Raw genomic sequence first — 20,585 nt, 5'->3', positions numbered from 1 at the left:
CCTTATAGATGGTAACGGCAATATCAAGCTTTTGCTGTCCTGGCAACAAAGGGTATTTAGAACACTGCAGTGCACAAAGAGGATAGGTAAAATTAGAGGAGATATTGGTAAATAACCCAAAAAGGCATGGTTGGATACCAGGAGGGAGGTCCAGAGGTACGGTTCCTAGATGGGGTCTAGCTTGAGCACATATGTAACAATTACTCTTATTATGTTGATCAGCAGTGAATTTCATCCATTCTAACCAAAGGTTAGGTTCTGAAAACCCTACCTCAACAGCCACAATATCTTCAAAAGTGGGATTGGCATTAGCCATCATGTCAGTAAGTGTATTGAATGTAGGGGCCAGTGGGTTAGCATTTTTTGGGGCCCCCACAAAATGGCGGGAGAAGATGAGTGGAGGTAGATAGATCCCGTAAGAAAACTGATGGGTCGGATAGCTAGACCCACCCTTAAACCACATGTCCATAATGTACATACCTTCATCAGTAGGTCTAGGGTTGTCAATAGTAAGAGAAAGCTTAATAATTTGTGCAGGAACACTTTTCCTATAACAGTGTCCAACCTTATGAAGGGTCATACAAGTAAGCAGTGATTTACCATTTTGGTCCACTGTTTTTCAGGGTATTTTCTAGTTTATAAGCCCAGTCAGTATTAATATTCCACCCTACCACTCCCCAGAATGCACACTTATCCCCCCAACGTAAGTCAGTAACATATATATATATATGTCCTTAGTTTTAGGAATCTCTGAGGACCAATGGCACAGCCTTGGGATATCAATTGATGAACAGTCCACAATGTCACAATACTCAAAGGAGAAGGTGGCAACTTGCACACTGCTGGAATTATACCAAAGGGTAGCATACTATCGGTCTTTTCTGGATTCCAATTGAAGGACAGCCTTTGCGAGGGAGTAGTCCAGCTTGACGTCGTGTTCGCAAAGAGGTGTCGGGGGTGCTGTTTACAGCAGGAATGTCATTTACAGATGGGTATGGGCAGAAAGTGTCGTGGACCCAGAACACATCATCCCTGTAGACCCAGTTAGAAATGATCCATACAGGGAGAAAAACTAGCAGCAGCGGTGCCAGTAAGAGAATGATAAAGTTGGTAGAATGCTGCAATGAGATCATCATGTTGTTCCACTGGAGGAGGTGAAATCTGCGCAGGGAAGACTTGCTTCTGGGGTTTTAGGTTAACCCTCTTCAAGCGACTTGCGTGGATCCAAACAGGAAACTCCTCAGTGAGTGCAGCGGGCCTGGTCGCAGCGATCACAGTAGTGGGAAGGCCAAAGGGGAAATCCGTCTGCTTCCGATCCTTGGAAAGCTGCTGGATAATCACCAGGCTGGAAAAAAATGGGTAGGAATCTGTGGAGAGAAAGGAGAAGTGCAAGACACGTTTCTTTGAACAAGCCCTAATATTTCAATTAGCTTTTGGACGTATTCCTCCTGTATCAAGGGAAAATCTACCCATGGGGCGGGGAAAGGTCATCCCGTGAGAATCTCAAAGGGAGAACAGCCAGATGTCTGTGCATACAGAAAGAGATACTTGAAAAGAAATGCTTGGAAAGCATTCCAAATATCATTCAGCAGCTGTACTCCAATGTAATCCAAATAAGAGATAGAAAACAAGAGAAACCATGTTGCCTATACTGAATGTGGCAACATGCACAATACCAATTCATTCACTTAGCATAGCCATGGCAAAAGAGAGACAATACTCACTTACTTAAGGTTCTTAATTGAACAATCCAAAAGGATATGTTTTTATCGTGCTGCATATAACTATTATGCACCTCAGAGAAACCATACTGATGTACTGAATGTATTCAGAAATGTATGGATCATATGTAGGGAACACCACGAAATAAATGCTGTATAAAATAAAGCTTTTTCTTATAACCCCTAACTAAACTATATTCAGAATATAAAAGCTATAAGTAAAAGAACATTGCGCAGTTAGGCTAGTAAGAAGTGGAAAAAGAGCTCTAGAAATGGCCAATATTATGTATCCTGGGGTACCCACTAAACTAAGACAAGTAGACATGACACAGACAAAACATAAAGTTTTTTAAACGTGGAGCTATTTCTCCATCTGTCAAGTGTGCAGGGCTGAATTTAACTCTGCAAATAAACACATTGATATAAAAAAAACCAAAACTACAAATAATGTATATCATAACCATCTCATATTTGGAAAAAGGCATAAAGCTAATGTCTCTTTGGAGCGTCTCTATCTCTGCAGTGATAAAGAGGACCCGTGGAAAACATTAGAAATATCTGTGCCAAAATGGATCTGGGATGGCTATGTATAAATCCGGAAAAAACATTTTAAATTAGCAACATCCTAATTTCAGCTAAAACAATAGAAAGGAATTGTATTTTCCAATTTATTTTCAATTCACAACCGTGCCAGCTGTAATTATTGAGCTATATATCTGTATCAAGGAGCAAAAGGTCAAGAATGAAAATATCACTAGCAAGAAGTTAAAATGTCGAGCGAGCACTACGATAACCAATACCATGATATTGGGCAATGAATAAGGGAGAGCTAGCAGCTGGTATCCAGGGTTTCCCCTCTTTGCACCAAAGTCCGTCCAAAAGGGCGGCTTTGGGCACCTGCCAAACGCCAAGCATCAAATTCAGAGGAGGGGGTGGTAACAAAGGACTGAAGCTGTGAAAAAAGAGAGGAAGAGAATCCTGTTCACCCTTGAGACCCAGAAGCCTATTTAAAAGAAGGGCTTGGACATCGTGAAAAGTATGAAGGGTAATGGGGTGACCTAGGATCAGAGAAGTAACCATCTCTACCACAATAGCACAAGCAGCCAGGGCTTTCTTGAACAGGAGTGACTATAAAAAAAGGCAACAGAGCGTAATTTACCGCCATGTTCTCCCTTCATGGTGTTACAATAGTCCCAAACAAAGAGATAAAACATGTGGGCATAAGCAGGAAAACCCAAACTTGAGCTAGAAACCAAAGCACATCTTAAATGTCCAACATTTCATAAGTCCATCTGATAAGAGCAGTCATTTCAGAAACCAGGGTCTGTCTCAGAATCTGGTCATAGAAGGAACAAGCAGAGATCCATTGGCGGCAGTGACCAATCATAGCAAGAAAAGTAAGCATGTCTTTCTTGGTAGCTGGGCGGGGCCGACCCAGAATAGCAGCAATGCAGAAAGTGCAGATTTTCCTTTGACCATGAGACAGGACAAAACCCAGGTATTTCACTTCAGATGTACACCAGTGCAGTTTATTTCATGACACCTTGTGACCACACACAGACAATCATTATAAAAGGTACAAACTATCAGCCTGACAGGTCTCCTGAATTATGGAACACAAAAGTTGTACAAAATAAGAATAGGACCATGAGGGGCAGTGCATGACTTGTAGAATAGCCCGAAGGACATTCCACACTAGGTATACTGTTGCTTAAAGGTGAAGGCAGCCTCACCAAAGGGACTAAAAATAAAACATTCTTTAGGACAATGACAGAAAAAAAATCATTGGCTGCCGGTGGAATGGTGGAAGAAACATAAGTGCAATGAGAATTACCAAAACTCTAACAGCCCGAAATCTAGGATGGGCGTATTATAAGAAGAGATGGTGGTTTTGATAATGCCGGAGAAAAGTCAAGAGACAAGCAGTGGAATCTCACCTTACTGCTTTATAAAACCAAGAATGAGTAACTTCAAAGAAGCACTATAGGGGGTCAATGGAAGCCCAAACAGAGAAGTCTGGGGGAAGGGACAAAAACATTCATGCACAGACCCTGATAATGAAAGCAAAGAACAGATTAGCTTTGCTCTGCACAAGAAAGAAAACCTCTAAAACGGAATTTTTTCTTTTTCTTGTTTCTTTTTTTTTTTTTTTATGATCCAGCACAGAACACAAAGAAAGCAGCCGGTAGAAGAAACGCACAAAATTAGGGCTTGTGTACAAACTACAAGGGAAAGATCTTAGACTGATTCAAACAGCGCTTTCAATTCATTCCACATAACAGCATGTCCTACCTCAGTGGTAAACATTGGTGACACAGAAAGATGGGAGCTGAAGGAAAAATGTCATACACACACACAGCCGTACAAGTCTCATTTGTCTAGGAGTAACCTAAGTGCCTTATTACTCATTACAAAGCCAATATAACAATGCAAAAATATTCGCTTATCTTACCTTATAAGCGAGGTACAGTAATAAGAGACAATAAAATCTTATACTCTATAAAAGTTTTAACCTTACAAATGACAGAGTGGGCAGGGGGGGTTCTATAAATAATTTCATTCTTTCCGAAAGAATGGCAGCTGCGTATATATTCATGAGGGGCGCTTACCGAAAGTACCCCGAGATTTTTCCCAAAAAAACTCCATAATAGAACCCAAAGCTTGAACTTAAAATAAAGGGTGGGTACAGGTCACCACTACCCAGTGAGTATTAAAGAACAGAAAAAAGTCAGAAATACTCACAAAATATTGGTGATATCATCTGCCCATCGCGGACAAGCCCCCAACTGAAAAGGATTCAGGTCCCAATTCCTGCCCCATACTTTCTCTGTCTCTGTCATTTGTAAGTCAGGTACCTGGGGACACATCTTAAAGACCAGAAACCATCTTTCAAATATGTCCGTCTTTTATTATGAGTTTCACATCTTTATACGAATCAGGTTTGCCAGCATGTGATGGCATGTGACGTAAATACAAACCATATATGGATACAGGTCACATGAAACTTTAAACACATCAGCATTTTTCCTAGCTAGAGATTGAAGTCCACAGAGGGTCAGGAAAAGCCTTGACCAGCAGAGCTTCTTAACTAAAGCTGTCTGTAAATACGGCTTAACAAAACAATTGAATTCACTTCACATTATCTCTGTTTAAACATTCATGTCCTTGTATTCTCTTCAAGGAAGGGAAAGATAAACAGGGCCTACCTTTGCATCTTTAAACAACATATGCCTAAGGACACTTACTAAAGTTCTGATACGTGTCCCTTCAATGCCAAAGATGGATGCAAGGCAGAAAGTGAAGATGGAGAGAAAAACAGTCAAAGGACAAGAAGGCCCTGGAAACAGTTAAGCACAGAAAAATAAAGTCACCAGCTAACAAAGGTAGGGAAAATGATTTTATTTTCAATATAGTGATTGAAATGTGTCAGTTTTGAGAAAGGAAAGATATTAAACTTTAAATGTGAGGGCTGCAGAAAAAATAGGGTACTTGGAGGGCCGCAGAAAAAAAGAGTTAAAGTCTTATTAAAGAAACTACAATTTTGCATAAGGTAAAACTCTTTATAGTTTATAAATCTTTCCTTTAACTGTTAAAGGATAAGATTTATAAACTATAACAGATTATAGACTTTATAAACTACTAGTCTTGAAGCCCGTTACATTAACGGATGCTAGAATATAAGTCTGTCTGTCTTTCTGTCTCTCTCCCTCCCACTGTCTCTCTCCCTGGCCCCCTTTCTCTGTTTTTCTGTCCCTCTCCCTGCCCCTGTGTCTTTCTTCCTTTCTTTCTGTCTCCCTCCCACCTGCTGTCTGTGATTTTTTTCCTGCATTTCCCTGTGCAGCAGCAACAGCATTTTCCTCCCCCCCTCCTCCCCCCACTTTCCTGTGCAGCAGCAGCGGTATTTCCATTCCCCTCCAGGTGACTGTGCAGCAGTAGCAGCATTATCCCAGGACAAGCAGGCAGCATATTCTTAACGCATGGGTGACGTCACCGACGGAGCCCCGGTACGGACCTTTTTAACTAGAAAGTTCTAGTTGGCCGCACCGCGCATGCGCGAGTGCCTTCCCGCCCGACGGAGGAGAGCGTGGTCCCCAGTTTCTTTGTTTCCGCGGAGCGAAGAAGACGCTTGTGTTTCAACGGCCGTTGAAATTTCAGATTTTGCCTTCCCGCTCGCGAAATTCTTCCTTTTTTGTTCTTTTTCCCTTCGGGTTTCTTTCTCGTTATTTTTTTGTAAAAAAAACAAAAAAAAACTTTATTTTCTTTTATTTTTCAGGCCGGCCCCGGCGGGGCCTGTTACCACCATACAGGCCTCCGGTTTTGATTTTGCGGAGGCCGTGTTTCCCTTCATGCCCCCTCAGCCGGGCTTTAAGAAGTGCCAGCGGTGTGCACGCCCGATCTCTCTCACTGAACCGCACAATTGGTGCCTACAGTACCTGGGTCCAGAGCATCGGGCTGACACCTGCACCCGCTGTGCTACTCTTAAAAAACGTACTTTAAAAAATAGACAGATCCAACAGAACATCGTGTTCAGTACCGGGTCTGCCATGGAATCGGCCGCGCCATCATCGGCACCACAAAAGTCGGCACCGACTACTTCGACGACGCCTGATCCATCCTCGGGGTCGCTGGCACCAGGTAAGCCGGCTAAAAAGCCTTCCACTTCCCTTGAGCGCCCTCCTGCCACACCGGCGACGCCGGTCCTCCCGGCATCACGCCGACCCCGCAAACGCTCTGCCCCGATCTCGGTGAGTGCCTCGTCATCGGCCTCCTCATCGCCGGGGCATGGAGCGGCACCTATGGTACCGAAAAAGAAAAAAGCGGTACCGGTGCCTCCTCTGGACGACCGCATTGCGGCCATACTCCATAGTCAATTGCAGGAACAACTTCAACAGCAACTCCAGCACTTGTTGCCCGCAATATTGGCCCCGCTCCTTCTGGTACCGGACTGGCCCGAGCCTCGCACCATACCACCGGTGTCGACACCGTTGAACACCTCCATGCCAGTACTCGCGGCTGAACCACTTCATCCTCCGGTGCAACCCCGCTCTGATGCAGACCCTCCCCGACATCGAGACCGACAACAGTCCCCCCGTGACCAGGACCGGCATCGGTCTTCTTCCCCCGGTACCGTCTCAATGCGCTCTGGCAAATCTCTCTCTAAGACTCGCCACACTGAGCCGTCCGCACCACCGTCCCGCCCCGTGCACACCGACGTCAGGGACCCGGACTTATGGGAAGAATCCCCACCCGGTACCGATGATGAGGCTCCATCAACAGAAGAGGAATCCTCGCTGGTCGATACCAGTTCCAAACCTGAACAGTCCTCGTTCACAAAATTTCTAAGGGAAATGTCGGCAGCTCTATCTATCCCTTTAGAGTCCGACTCTAACAAATCCCAGGCTTTCCTTGACGCACCTGGACTTCGAACAACCTCCCAAGGAATTTTTAAAGTTACCCGTACACGACATCTTCGGGAAACTTTTTACAAGAATTGGGAAAACCCCCTCACGGTACCGGGTGCCCCTCGAAAACTGGATAGTTTGTACAGGGTCATTCCTATCCCGGGGTTCGATAAACCTCAATTGCCCCATGAATCCCTTCTTGTGGAGTCCACCTTAAAGAAAACCCAGGGTTCAAGTGTCTATGCCTCCACACCTCCTGACAGAGAAGGCAGAACGATGGATAAATTTGGCAAGCGCCTTTATCAAAATTCCATGCTTTCCAACAGAGCTAATAATTACACCTTCCATTTCTCCTTCTATCTGAAGCATTTGGTGCAACAACTCTCCTCCATCCAAAAGTACATCCCTGAGCGTAAGATCCCGATTTTTCAACAGCAAATTTCCAGCTTACTCCAACTCCGGAAATTTATGGTGAGATCCATTTATGACTCTTTTGAACTGACCTCTCGAGCCTCTGCCATGGCTGTCGCCATGAGGCGCTTGGACTGGCTGAGGGTTTCTGACCTTGATATCAATCACCAGGACCGCCTAGCCAACGCGCCTTGTCTTGGTGATGAACTCTTTGGGGAGTCCCTGGACTCAACTACCCAGAAACTCTCGGCACACGAGACCAGGTGGGATACCCTGATCAAACTCAAAAAGAAGACTCCACCTGCTCGCCCCTACAAACAGCAGTCTTCCTACCAACGCAGGTTTTCGGCCAGACCCCTCAACCCGCCTCAGCATCAACAGCCTCGCCAACCACGTCAGCAGCACCAATCTCAAGCACGTTCACAGTCTCGCCAACCGGCCAAGCCTCTCCCGCAGTCAAAACCATCTCAGCCCTTTTGACTCTTTTCTCCAGAGCATAGCCAGTCTCCAATCCTCGGTGCCTCTTCCTCAACCTATCGGAGGCCGCCTCACAATTTTTCTCAACCGTTGGGAGGTCATCACATCAGACCAGTGGGTACTCAACATCATCCGCCACGGCTACTCCCTCAACTTCCAGACTCTTCCACTAGACAATCCTCCCGTAGAGTCTGCTTCTCATTCCTCCCAAACTCCACTCCTCCTGAGGGAGATCCAATCCCTCCTTCTTCTCAATGCCATCGAAGAAGTTCCCCCAGACCAAAGGGGTCAGGGATTCTACTCCCGCTACTTCCTGGTACCCAAGAAGACTGGAGACCTCCGTCCCATCCTCGATCTCAGGGACCTCAACAAGTGTCTGGTCAAGGAAAAGTTCAGGATGCTCTCCCTGGCCACGCTTTACCCTCTTCTCTCTCAACACGACTGGCTATGTTCCCTAGACCTCAAAGAGGCCTACACTCACATTCCAATCCATCTGACTTCACGTAGCTACCTCTGATTTCAGGTACAGCACCGCCACTATCAGTACAAAGTGCTACCCTTTGGCTTCGCATCATCGCCCAGGGTGTTCACCAAGTGCCTTATTGTGGTGGCGGCCTTCCTCAGGTCTCACAACCTCCAGGTGTTCCCCTACTTGGACGATTGGTTGGTGAAAGCACCTACGTCTCCGCTTGTGCTACAAGCCACTCAACATACCATCTCTTTCCTCCATCTCCTGGGATTCGAGATCAACTACCCCAAGTCGCATCTGCTTCCCACACAGCGACTTCAGTTCATTGGAGCAGTTCTCGACACCACTCTGATGAGGGCGTTTCTTCCCTCCGACCGCCAACGGACCCTGCTCCATCTCTGCCGTCAGGTGCTCCTTTGTCGCTCTATTCCAGCTCGGCATATGATGATCCTCCTGGGCCACATGGCCTTGACGGTCCATGTGCTTCCTCTGGCACGACTCCACCTCCGGACACCTCAATGGACTCTGGCCAACCAATGGTCACAGACCACAGATCCTCTTTCTCATCCCATCTCTGTGACATCGTCTCTTCAGCAATCTCTTCAATGGTGGTTGAACTCCTCAAATCTTTCCAGGGGTCTCCTCTTTCATCTGCCCCCTCACTCCAGGATCATCACCACGGATGCCTCCCCCTATGCGTGGGGAGCTCACCTGGGAGATCTGCGCACCCAGGGTCTCTGGACTCCTCAAGAGCGTCTACATCACATCAATTTCCTGGAACTGAGAGCCATGTTCTATGCTCTCAAGGCCTTCCAGCACCTTCTCTACCCTCAGGTTCTTCTCCTGTGCACAGACAACCAAGTCGCCATGTATTACATAAAAAAGCAAGGCGGCACCGGATCTCCCCTCCTCTGTCAGGAGGCCATCCGCATCTGGACCTGGGCCACGTCCCGCAGTCTCTTCCTCAAGGCCGTCTATATCCAGGGCGAACAGAACTCCCTGGCCGACAATCTCAGCCGCATCCTTCAACCTCACGAGTGGACCTTGGATCCTCCCACACTCCACTCCATCTTCACTCTCTGGGGCACTCCTCAGGTGGACCTCTTTGCAGCTCCTCACAACCATCAGCTGCCCCAGTTCTGCTCCAGACTCTACTCTCCTCATCGTCTGGCCCCAGATGCATTCCTACTCGAATGGACGGATCGGTTCCTCTATACCTTTCCTCCACTGCCTCTGATGTTGCGGACGTTATTCAAACTCCGCAGGGACAGAGCCACCATGATTCTCATCGCTCCTCGGTGGCCTCGCCAACACTGGTTCTCCCTCCTGCTCCAGCTCAGCTCCAGGGAGCCCATTCCTCTTCCTGTGTTTCCTACTCTACTTACACAGCAGCATCAGTCTCTACTACATCCCAACCTGTCTTCGCTCCACCTGACAGCTTGGTTTCTCTCGGGCTGACCTCTCCAGAGAATCTGTCTCAGCCTGTCCGTCGCATTTTGGATGCCTCCAGGAAACCGGACACCCTCCAATGTTACCATCAGAAGTGGACCCGGTTCTCCTCTTGGTGTCTACTGCATCATCACGATCCCACCTCATTAGCGGTGGAAACTGTACTGGACTATTTGCTCTCTCTGTCCGACGCTGGCCTCAAGTCTACCTCAATCAGAGTCCACCTCAGTGCCATCACTGCGTTTCATGAGCCTATCCTCGGAAAACCTCTCACGGCTCATCCACTGGTTTCCCGGTTCATGAGAGGCCTCTTCAATGTCAAACCACCTCTGAAGCCTCCTCCTGTCGTCTGGGACCTGAATGTGGTTTTATCAGCCCTCATGAAACCCCCTTTTGAGCCTCTTGCCACAACTTCGCTCAAACTTCTAACATGGAAGGTGCTTTTCCTCATTGCCATCACCTCTGCCAGGAGGGTTAGTGAGATGCACGCACTGGTCGCCGATCCACCGTTCACTGTTTTTCACCATGACAAGGTGGTTCTGCGTACCCATCCTAAATTCCTTCCCAAGGTGGTCTCGGCTTTTCACCTCAACCAGTCCATTGTGTTGCCTGTCTTTTTCCCTAAACCCCATTCTCATCCTGGGGAACAGGCGTTGCACACGCTGGATTGTAAGCGTGCCCTTGCATACTACCTTGACCGTACCAGGGCTCACCGTTCGTCCCCTCAGCTCTTTCTGACCTTTGATCCTAACCGTCCAGGTCGTCCTGTCTCTAAACGGACGCTTTCCAACTGGCTTGCTGCCTGTATTTCGTTCTGTTATGCTCGGGCCGGTCTCTCACTGGAAGGTGATGTCACGGCCCACAGGGTCAGAGCTATGGCTGCTTCTGTGGCTTTCCTCCGTTCCACGCCCATCGAGGAAATCTGCAATGCTGCCACTTGGTCCTCAGTTCACACATTCACTACTCACTACTGTCTGGATGCCTTCTCCAGACGGGATGGACACTTTGGCCAATCTGTGTTACAAAATTTATTTTCCTAATGGCCAACCATCCCTCCTCCCTCTCTGTTAGCTTGGAGGTCACCCATGCGTTAAGAATATGCTGCCTGTTTGTCCTGGGATAAAGCACAGTTACTTACCGTAACAGGTGTTATCCAGGGACAGCAGGCAGATATTCTTACGTCCCACCCTCCTCCCCGGGTTGGCTTCTTAGCTGGCTTATCTTAACTGGGGACCACGCTCTCCTCCGTCGGGCGGGAAGGCACTCGCGCATGCGCAGTGCGGCCAACTAGAACTTTCTAGTTAAAAAGGTCCGTACCGGGGCTCCGTCGGTGACGTCACCCATGCGTTAAGAATATCTGCCTGCTGTCCCTGGATAACACCTGTTACGGTAAGTAACTATGCTTTTTCCCCCACTCCCCTTCCCTACTCTTACCACGATGTGGCCTGCTCCTTTTGGCCTCTCCCCCTTCCCTCCCCACAGTCTAGCCTGCTCCAAGGGCCCCCCCCCCTTCCCTTATTGCGTTACTCGCAGGCAGACCCAGCTTCTCCCTGCACGTTACCTTTTTTAAAATTCTGTTGGCCTCCTTCGTGTGGCTGCCTGCCTGCCTGGTCCCGTTGAGCAGCTCACGGCTGGAGTCTTTTGTCGGCGCTTCCCTGCCCGCCCCGTAGTCTGGCCTGCTCTGGGCTAATTTTTTTAAGTTTAAAAGTGTCACGGTGGCTCCTCTCGATTCCCGCCAGCGTCGGAAGCCTTCCCCGACGCTGGTGCGGCTCATGAGAGGAGCTAACATCGCGATCTTGTGGAAAGCAGGGAGTCCAGCGCTGGCGGCCAGTCCTGCCGGCGAGTGTAGGTAGGTGCTGTAAGGCTGGGGACTCGCACATGCGCACTCCTGTTGCCACAGACTTACTGATCATGGATCAGAGATCATGGAACACGCAGGTAAGAGTGCGCATGCACATCTAGGGTTTTATAATATTAGATAACTATAACAGACTATAGACTTTTCCTCCGGGAACTTGTCCAAACCTTTCTTAAAACCAGCTACGCTATCTGCTCTTACCACAACCTCTGGCAATGCGTTCGAGAGCTTAACTATTCTCTAAGTGAAAAAATATTTCCTAATGGGTTTAAAAGTATTTCCCTGTAACTTAATCGAGTGTCCCCTAATCTTTGTAATTTTTGATGGAGTGAAAAATCGATCCACTTGTACCTGTCCTACTCCACTCAGGATTTTGTAGACTTCATATCTCACCTTAGCTGAGGGAAGATATACTGTCTATTCCTGGCTGACTCAAGGGGCCCCCCTAAAGCAGGAGCAGCAGTGGACAGCCAGCAAGAGGCAGTGCTTTAGGAGACCTGAACAAATCGGCGAGCCTGATTTTTTTTTTTTTTTTTTTAAACCAATCAATTTGAATCATTGAAGTGAATCGGCGAATCAATTTGAATCGGCGAATCGGGCAGCACTAATGAACATACAGCTTCAGGTGCGGTCTGTGCACGGTAGAGTTTAATTTGAAAGGCAGGGCTCCACAATCGACTTGCGTTGCCTTTGTGATCGACTGGTAGATCACAATCGACGTGTTAGGCACCCCTGTTATAAACCTTTATTGTATCACCCCTCAGCTGTCAGGTAGGCTAAGGCTAATGGCCAAAGATAGACCTGTCTAAAACGCAGGTCTATTTGGCTGTGTAATATAGCTGGCCAAAAGATGAAAAATTCAGTGCTGGTCAGCTATGTTGCACGACATAACCAGTCATGCTGAATAGCAAGAAAGCTGGCTATCCAGCAGGAGATAGCCAGTTATCTCCTCCTGAATATCAGTGGATAGCTAGCTAAATGGGACTTAGCCAGCCAGGATCAGCTCTTAGCCGGCTAAGATCTGCTGAATATCAGAGGGAATTTGTATAAGGACTCTGATATACACAAGATTAATTAAATAACTAGCCATTGGGTGTCAGTATTGTTACATACAAGCAAAATTATTAAGCTGCCCTGTAGAAAGATATGTATTTATGTAATGAACACATGGTAGCATTCATGTATTGGAGTTGAATTAATACAAGTTTGAAACTTTGAGTGGTAGCAGCTGCCATGAAAGCTTCAATTTATATGTGGCATGCTTGCACCTTATAGATGCACCAATTTCTTTGTTTGTTAATGGAATTCTGAAAGCAACTCTAATTTGTTTTATGTTTGTTAAAATTTGAAACACCGTCCTGTCTCACTAGGCGGGTCAAGGCGATTCACAACACATAGCAAAAATAAAATTGTAAAGGAACTCCACACTTAAAATAAAACAGACACATCTACAACAAGAAAGCAAACATACCAAAGTGGGGGGGATAGAATACAGCTTCATGTACTATGTCTGACCATGCCATGTTTTGTCATACAAGGTTCTGCCACGCTTTGTCATACATGACTATACTATACATCATATCTTCCACACTATGGGGTAAGGACCATAAAAGGTTAAGGTGCGCTAAATGCTAAGGCATCCATTATATCCTTTGGGCATCTTAGCATTTAGCACACGCTAAATTGGTTAGCACACCTTAATAAAAGGACTCCTATATTTGCCATACTATGTCTTCTATGCTACAATATCTCATGCTATGTCTGCTACGCAGTGTTTGCCGTTCCATGTCTACCATGCTAGGTTTTATCATGCTACATTTGCTTACTATTTTTGGCATGTGTCATACTAGGTTAGCCATGCTTGTAATACTATGTTTGTCATGCCATGTTTTGCCATACTATGTTCGCCATGCTAGGTCTCATCACACCACGTTTTCTCATATGTTTTACCAAGCTTTGTTAACTATGTTATGCCATTTTTGTAACAATATTCTGCCGTTCTATGTTTGCCATCATGCGTGTTTGTATAAATACACTTTATTATGTATGTAAACTTGCAACCCATTCTAGGCTCTTCTGGGAGGACGGGATATAAAACCAATAAAATAAATAAATAAAAATAACAACCAAGATATAACATAGAAACACACAAATGGACTGACAGGAGAAATTCTATAATGCTGGTATTAAGTACCTTAGAAAAGTAATGACCTCGTGAAAAAAATAGATAACAAAAGATAAAGGGGGGAGTTAGAAAAAAAGCCCACTATGGGCCAGATTCACTAAGCTGATCGATCATGTCCCGACTGGTTTGCAACTCCTACCCGATTCACTAACCTGCCTCCCGAGCCCATCCATCCATGCAAATGAGGGGGAAACAGAATGTAAAGCAGGAAGGCAGCGATTCACAAAAAAAAGAAAAAGGAATGCCGATTGGGCTGGCCAATCCCTAAACAAGCGACTGCTGAGGACCAGTTGCTCACGTTCCTACCGACTCTCCTGCTCCATGCTGCCCTGAAATCCCAGCCAACTTCCCCCAAAGTAAACCGCCCCGACTCTCCTGCTTTTGCTGCCCCAATTCTGTTGTTCTAACCCGCGGGTTTAAAGCGGAATGTACTATGGCGTGTTTGTTAAGTTCCAGAACATTGGCTTTACGATTGGCTAAGGCTCTCCCTTTTATTATCAGTATGCACCAAACAGGGTTTGTTGCTCAAAGACATTCTTCTAATAACACTAGACTGGCTTTTCATATGTTGTATTACAAAAGCCATGAAAGATCCGGCCTTTTCTGTGTCCTTGGATGCAGAGAAGGCCTTCGATCAAGTAGAAGGGACCTTCATGTATCAAGCAATGGAATGGTTTGGTATAGGTTCAGGATTTATACAAATGATTCAAACGTTATATAGCTCCCCTGTTGCTAGGTTGTACATTAATAATAATTTTTCAGAACTCTTTAGTTTGCAAAGGGGGGTTAGACAAGGCTGTCCCCTTTCTCCTTTACTTTTTGATATTGTTTTGGAACCCTTGTTATTAGCTATTCAGCAGGTGAGGGAGATACAGGGTATTCCTTATTCCAGTGTTTTTCAACCTTTTTTGGGCAAAGGCACACTTGTTTCATGAAAAAAATCACGAGGCACACCACCATTAGAAAATGTTAAAAAATTTAACTCTCTGCCTATATTGACTATATATAAAGTAATTCTCTTGAATAGGAATCGAATAAACACAAAGAAAGTATTTTATAATTACTTTATTATGAAATAAAAATTATAAAAATTATAAAATACTTTATTCAGTGCGAAACCTGGGCCTGTTTGGCTGAACACAAAGCTGATATTCTGGCTGGAATGGAAGAAAGACACACACGTAGCTCTTCGTCAACAGCTCTCAGTCTCTCTCTGTATTTGGTTTTTATAGCATACAAAAATAGACAAATATACCCTCCATCCTTTTTATTAAACCACAATAGTAGTTTTTAGCGCAGGGAGCTGCGCTGAATGCCCAGCACTGCTCTTGACGCTCATAGGCTCCCTGCGCTAAAAACCACTATTGCGGTTTAGTAAAAGGGGACCATATTGTAAAATATAGACAGCAGATATAAATTCAGAACTGTGCATAGTAAGTGAAGGAAAGTTTTCATCTCTGGGAATTTACCCAGTTAACTATTAAGTTATTTGGGCAAATTCCTTTGAAAACTGTGGTAATACTGCCTCCACTTTGCTAAATTTAAAATAAAATCATTTTTCCTACCTTGTCTGGTGATTTCTGGTTGCACTTTCTTCTTCTGACTGTGCATCCAATCTTTCTTCCCTTCTATCAGCCTGTATGCTTTCTCTCCTCCACACCTCATTCCCTCCCCCAACTTTTTCTTCCTCTCTCCCTGACCTTTCTTTCTTTTTTTCTGTTTCTCTTCTTTCCTTCTGTTTCCCTGCCTGCCCCCTTTCTTTCTTTCTCCCTGCCGTTCCCCAAGCCACTGCCGCTGCCATCGGGGAACAGGACCCACCAATGGATAACAGGCCCCAAAGCCGACGCCGACGCATGCTCTCCCTGACGTCAATTTTGCAATCTGAGAGGAAGTTCCGCCCAGCCAGGCAGCGATTGGCTGGCCCGAACTTCCTCTCCGACTGCAGAATTGACGTCGGGGAGAAGAAGACTTATCGGCTCGATAGATTAGATCGCCAAGACAAAGTGAGTCCTGGGTGATCGACTCACTTTGCCTTGGCGAGCTACTGGCGCCCCTGCCTCGGGCCCCCTGTCAGCTCCGGGCCCGGCGGCCCTCCAGGCAACATCTCGCGGCACACTAGTGTGCCGCGGAACAGCGGTTGAAAAACACTGCCTTATTCAGATCAAGAATATAAAGTCTCTGCATATGCAGATGAAATTCTTCCTCATTTGAGAAATCCAGAAACAACCATTCCATACTTACTTGATTTGATTAAGAAATTTGGAAAATTTTCAGGATATAAGATAAATTGGAGTAAATCAGAAGTTCTTCCACTAAATGTACATTGTACAAAATGTTTGCTTAATTCATTTCCTTTTGTATGGAAGGAAGATGGACTAAAATATTTTGGAATTTGGATAAAAAATACACTGGAAGACACAATGAAAGTAAATGAAAAATCTTTATTACAGAAGGTAACAGAAATATGTGAGCAATGGAATCTTCTACATTTATCCTGGTAGGGGAAGAGTACAAACTGTTAAAATCATGATCTTGCCTGTGGTTTGCTACCAAATGGGTATGATACCAGTTTTTTTCCAGGGGTCTTTCTATAAAAAGTTAAATAGTATTCTTACAAAAAGTTAAATAGTATTCTAACAAAATTTATTTGGCTGGGTAAAATTGCTAGAATAGCTTTAGTGTCTTTACAAAAGCCAATTACAGAGGGAGGGGTAAATTTTCCCAATTTTTATAGGTATCATCAAGCCTATATTATGTGCTAAGGTATGTATTGGGTCCTCCCAGAGCCCATTGAAAATATCCCGGATTGCATATGGTTGGAATGGCGACTCATGTTTCCTCTGCGACTTTGCCATGTTCTTAGTATCAAGATGCCTAGGATATATAAAGAAAACAGAATATTAGTTGATACATGGAAAACCTTAAGATATGTAAATAATCTTAACACCTATTCCAATACATAAATCTTGGCTAAACTCCAAGATTCAAATTGGCGGTTTTAAAATCATTTGGAAGCATTGGATGATGGCAGGTATACATTAGAAGATGTATTATCTAATGGTAAGTTGCTTGAGTTTTCACAATTGCAACATAAATTTGGTCTTAGTAAATCACAAAGTTTTAGATGGTTGCAATTGAAGCAGGCCATTCAGGCGGGGTTCCCTGAATGGAGAAATCTCAATAATCAATACAGCTTGGAATTCTTATGCTTTCAGGTAGATTTCCTGGGACACCAGTCCGCACAGTGGTATAAATTAATATCTGGATCTGTGAATAAAAAAACAAAAACTGGTCTTCGAGACATTTGGAGCATTGAGCTCAAGCATCAAATTATTGCGTCTTAATGGGCACGAATTTGGTCTTGGAGGATAAGATGTACAATGTCTTCATCTATGAGACAAACTTGGTTTTTTCTTTTACATAGAGCTTTTTGGACCCCTGTTCGTTTACAAAAATTAGATAGCTCTAAGTCAAATAGATGTTGGCACTGTCATCTTGAGGCTGGGACTTTAGATCATTTCCTATTTTATTGTCCATTTATTTTGGCTTCTTGGAAATCAATTTGGGGCCAAATAAATAGGTTGTTAGAAAACCCGGTAGCCTTGACATATGATACTATTTTATTTGGCATGTCAATGAGAGCGAAAAGTCAGATTTCTTCAAAAAACAATAAGCTTTTACTTATTATGACTAGAAAAGCCATTCAACAGATTACATTCAATTGGAAAAATCAGAGCAGATTAAATTACAGTTTTTGGTGGAGTTCTGTATGTCGTATATATAAAATGGAAAGAACATTAGCCACACAGAAGATATTTTGGTAAATTTTGAGAGATTTGGGGACCATTATCAGACTTTTGTAATGAGTAATAAACATTTTCCCTTAATAATTGAAATGAGGGGATGGGGATGGGTGGGTGGGATGATATTTTTTGATATTTTATTAAAATATATATTGTATAATATAATAAATGAATATTTTTGATGTGATAGGGAGAGGAAGGGTGGTTAAATTTTATGATTTTCAGATGATATTATAGCAAATCAAGTGATGTTTTTCCAATTCAAATGTTATTTCTTGTTACGCTTGATGTAAGTTGTAAAAACTAATAAAAATTATAAACCACAAAAGTTCCAGAACACGCCGCAGTGCAGCCCCACTTTAAACCCACGGGTTAAAATCACGGGCTTGCGAAAAAGTAAATAAAGCTCTTCCTTGCGCGGAGAGCATACGCAGACCATCTACAGGCAAAGAAGATGGTCTGCGCATGCGTCCTGATTGCTCTCCAGTGATCCATGTAGTTGGTGGGGGGGTGTGCCTCCAATCGGCCTACTTTGCATGCGGGCGTGTTGTGAATCGGGCGCCCGACCAAGGATCGCCCACAGATCGGATGGGAAAAAGGCGGTTAGTGAATCTGGCCCTATGAGTTTTACTGCAATCAGTAGTAGCAATACTAAATGATATTTACCATGGGAGCGATTCCCACAGTATAAATATCACTGTGGTATTTTTGGTAAAATGTGTTATTTTGTCACAGCTTAGTAAATACCCCTCTAAATTGGAAGCTCATAGTAAAAAAACATTTTCCAGGGATGTATGTTAAAAATAGGTAGAATGCTTTAAGCTAAATACAAATACTATTTGAACCATAGAAGGAGACAAACTGGGGTGGGGGCCAAGAACACACCTAGAGGAGTGTGTGGTGCAGTGGTTAAAGCTACAGCCTCAGCACTCTGAGATTGTGAGTTCAAACCTACACTCCTCCTTGTGATCCTGGGCAAGTCACTTAATGCCCGAAATTGCCCCAGGCATATTAGATAGATTGTGAGCCTGTCAGGACAGACAGGAAAAGTTGCTTGAATACCTGAATAAGTTCATGTAAACCATTCTGAGCTCCCCCTGGGAGAATGATATAGAAAACTGAATAAATAAATCTGGCTGATTCAAGTTGTGTGTGCATCTGAATGAACACTGTTCAGCAATGAATTGCACCCTCAGTTTGGTGCAGGCATTATGCTTGTCCCTGCTGCAGAAAGCAAAAGTTTAAAAAATAAAAATAAAAAAAAGGCATTCCTGTTGTTAAGCACAGCATTCATTAAAAATAAAACAGAATAGCTTACTAACTGACTTTGCACAGTGGGACAAAAAAAATCTTTAATACATTTACAGCTAAGACAGTACAATTCCCTGCTTCAGAAAACAAATCTCTGTTATCTGCCAGAGTCTGGAGAGACAAACATCATACAACTGACAGCCCTCTCGCACTCAGATGAAATAGGCATAACCTGCTTGACTGGAATGACAAGATCACTAAATTTCCTTTAATGTGGGTGGCTCAGCTGACAGAATATATGGTGTGACAGAGAAAATACCTGCATATAATGTGCACAGCGCTGCATACATCTAGTACAGTGTCTCACAATCTTTCTTGATCCAGGGCACACTAAACCTAGTGTCTGCGGCTCGAGGTCACCATGATGACATCACATCGACATCAGCACATGTGCAAAGCCCCTTCAAACAAGCCCTGCGTTGGCAGTGGGGGGTGCCTACAAGGAAAAGGGCCGGAGAGAAGGAGAGGCGCTGGCGCCGGTTGATTGCCTACAGGAGTTCCTCTCTTTGCAAGAGGCATGTCCTGTAGGCATCCAGTCGATGCTGACACCTCTCCTCCTCCCCACTGTGACACGGAACACTTGAAATCTCAGGAGGCACACAGTTTGCAATATACTGGTTTATTAGCAGTATAGAAATTAGTAGTAGTAGTAGTAGTACCATGTTTCCCCAAAAATAAGACACTGTCATATTAATTTTGGGCCCCAAAAAAGCATCTCTCCCTTCCTCTCCTCCACCCCAATTCTTCCTATTTCCTTTCTCTCCCCCACATGTGTATCTTTCCTCCCCTTTCACCCATCCCTTTGTGCAGTATCTTTCTATCCCTCCCTCCCATCCCTTGTGCAGCAGAACCCTTGCAACTTCTTTCCCTCCCTTCCATCCCTTGTGCAACAGAACCCTTGCAGCTTCTATCCCTCCCATCCCCCGTGTAGCATCTTTCTGTCTCCCCCCCCCCCAGCTGACACATCTCTCTCTCCCATCCGAACCGCGAGACTGAAATAAATACCTTATAACAAACTGGCAGCGTCTGCAGCAATCTAGACAGGCTGCTTCGTGGCTTTCTATCGCCTGGTCGTTCCTCTGCCGCGTTGCTGATGATGTAGTCAGCAACGCAGCAGAGGAATCCTGGGCAATAGAAGGCGGCGAAGCAGCCTGTCTAGATTACTTCCGACGCAGCCGATATGTTATAAGGTATTTATTTCGGTCTCGCAGTTCGGATGGGAGGGAGAGATGGGTCGGGGGGAAAGTGCTGCTGCTGCCGACTAGGGCTTATTTTTGGGGGTAGGGCTTATATCAAGACCTACCCCAAAAATCATGCTAGGGCTTATTTTCGGGGAAACACGGTAGTTGTGAGAGGTGATAAGTCAATTTGCTGAAATGTGTAGGACTGAGGCCCAGATTCTCAAAATTTTAACCTGTTTTACGGCAGTTTAGCTTGTAAGCAGTGTAGCGATGGATTATCAAAAGGGATTATCTCCCTCTTTAGTGAGAATTCTAGCA

This window comes from Geotrypetes seraphini, chromosome 1, assembly GCF_902459505.1.
Source record: "Geotrypetes seraphini chromosome 1, aGeoSer1.1, whole genome shotgun sequence".
NCBI classification, from domain to species: domain Eukaryota; kingdom Metazoa; phylum Chordata; class Amphibia; order Gymnophiona; family Dermophiidae; genus Geotrypetes; species Geotrypetes seraphini.
The sequence above is the reverse complement of the archived record's forward strand: the minus strand, read 5'-3'. Positions refer to the sequence as shown.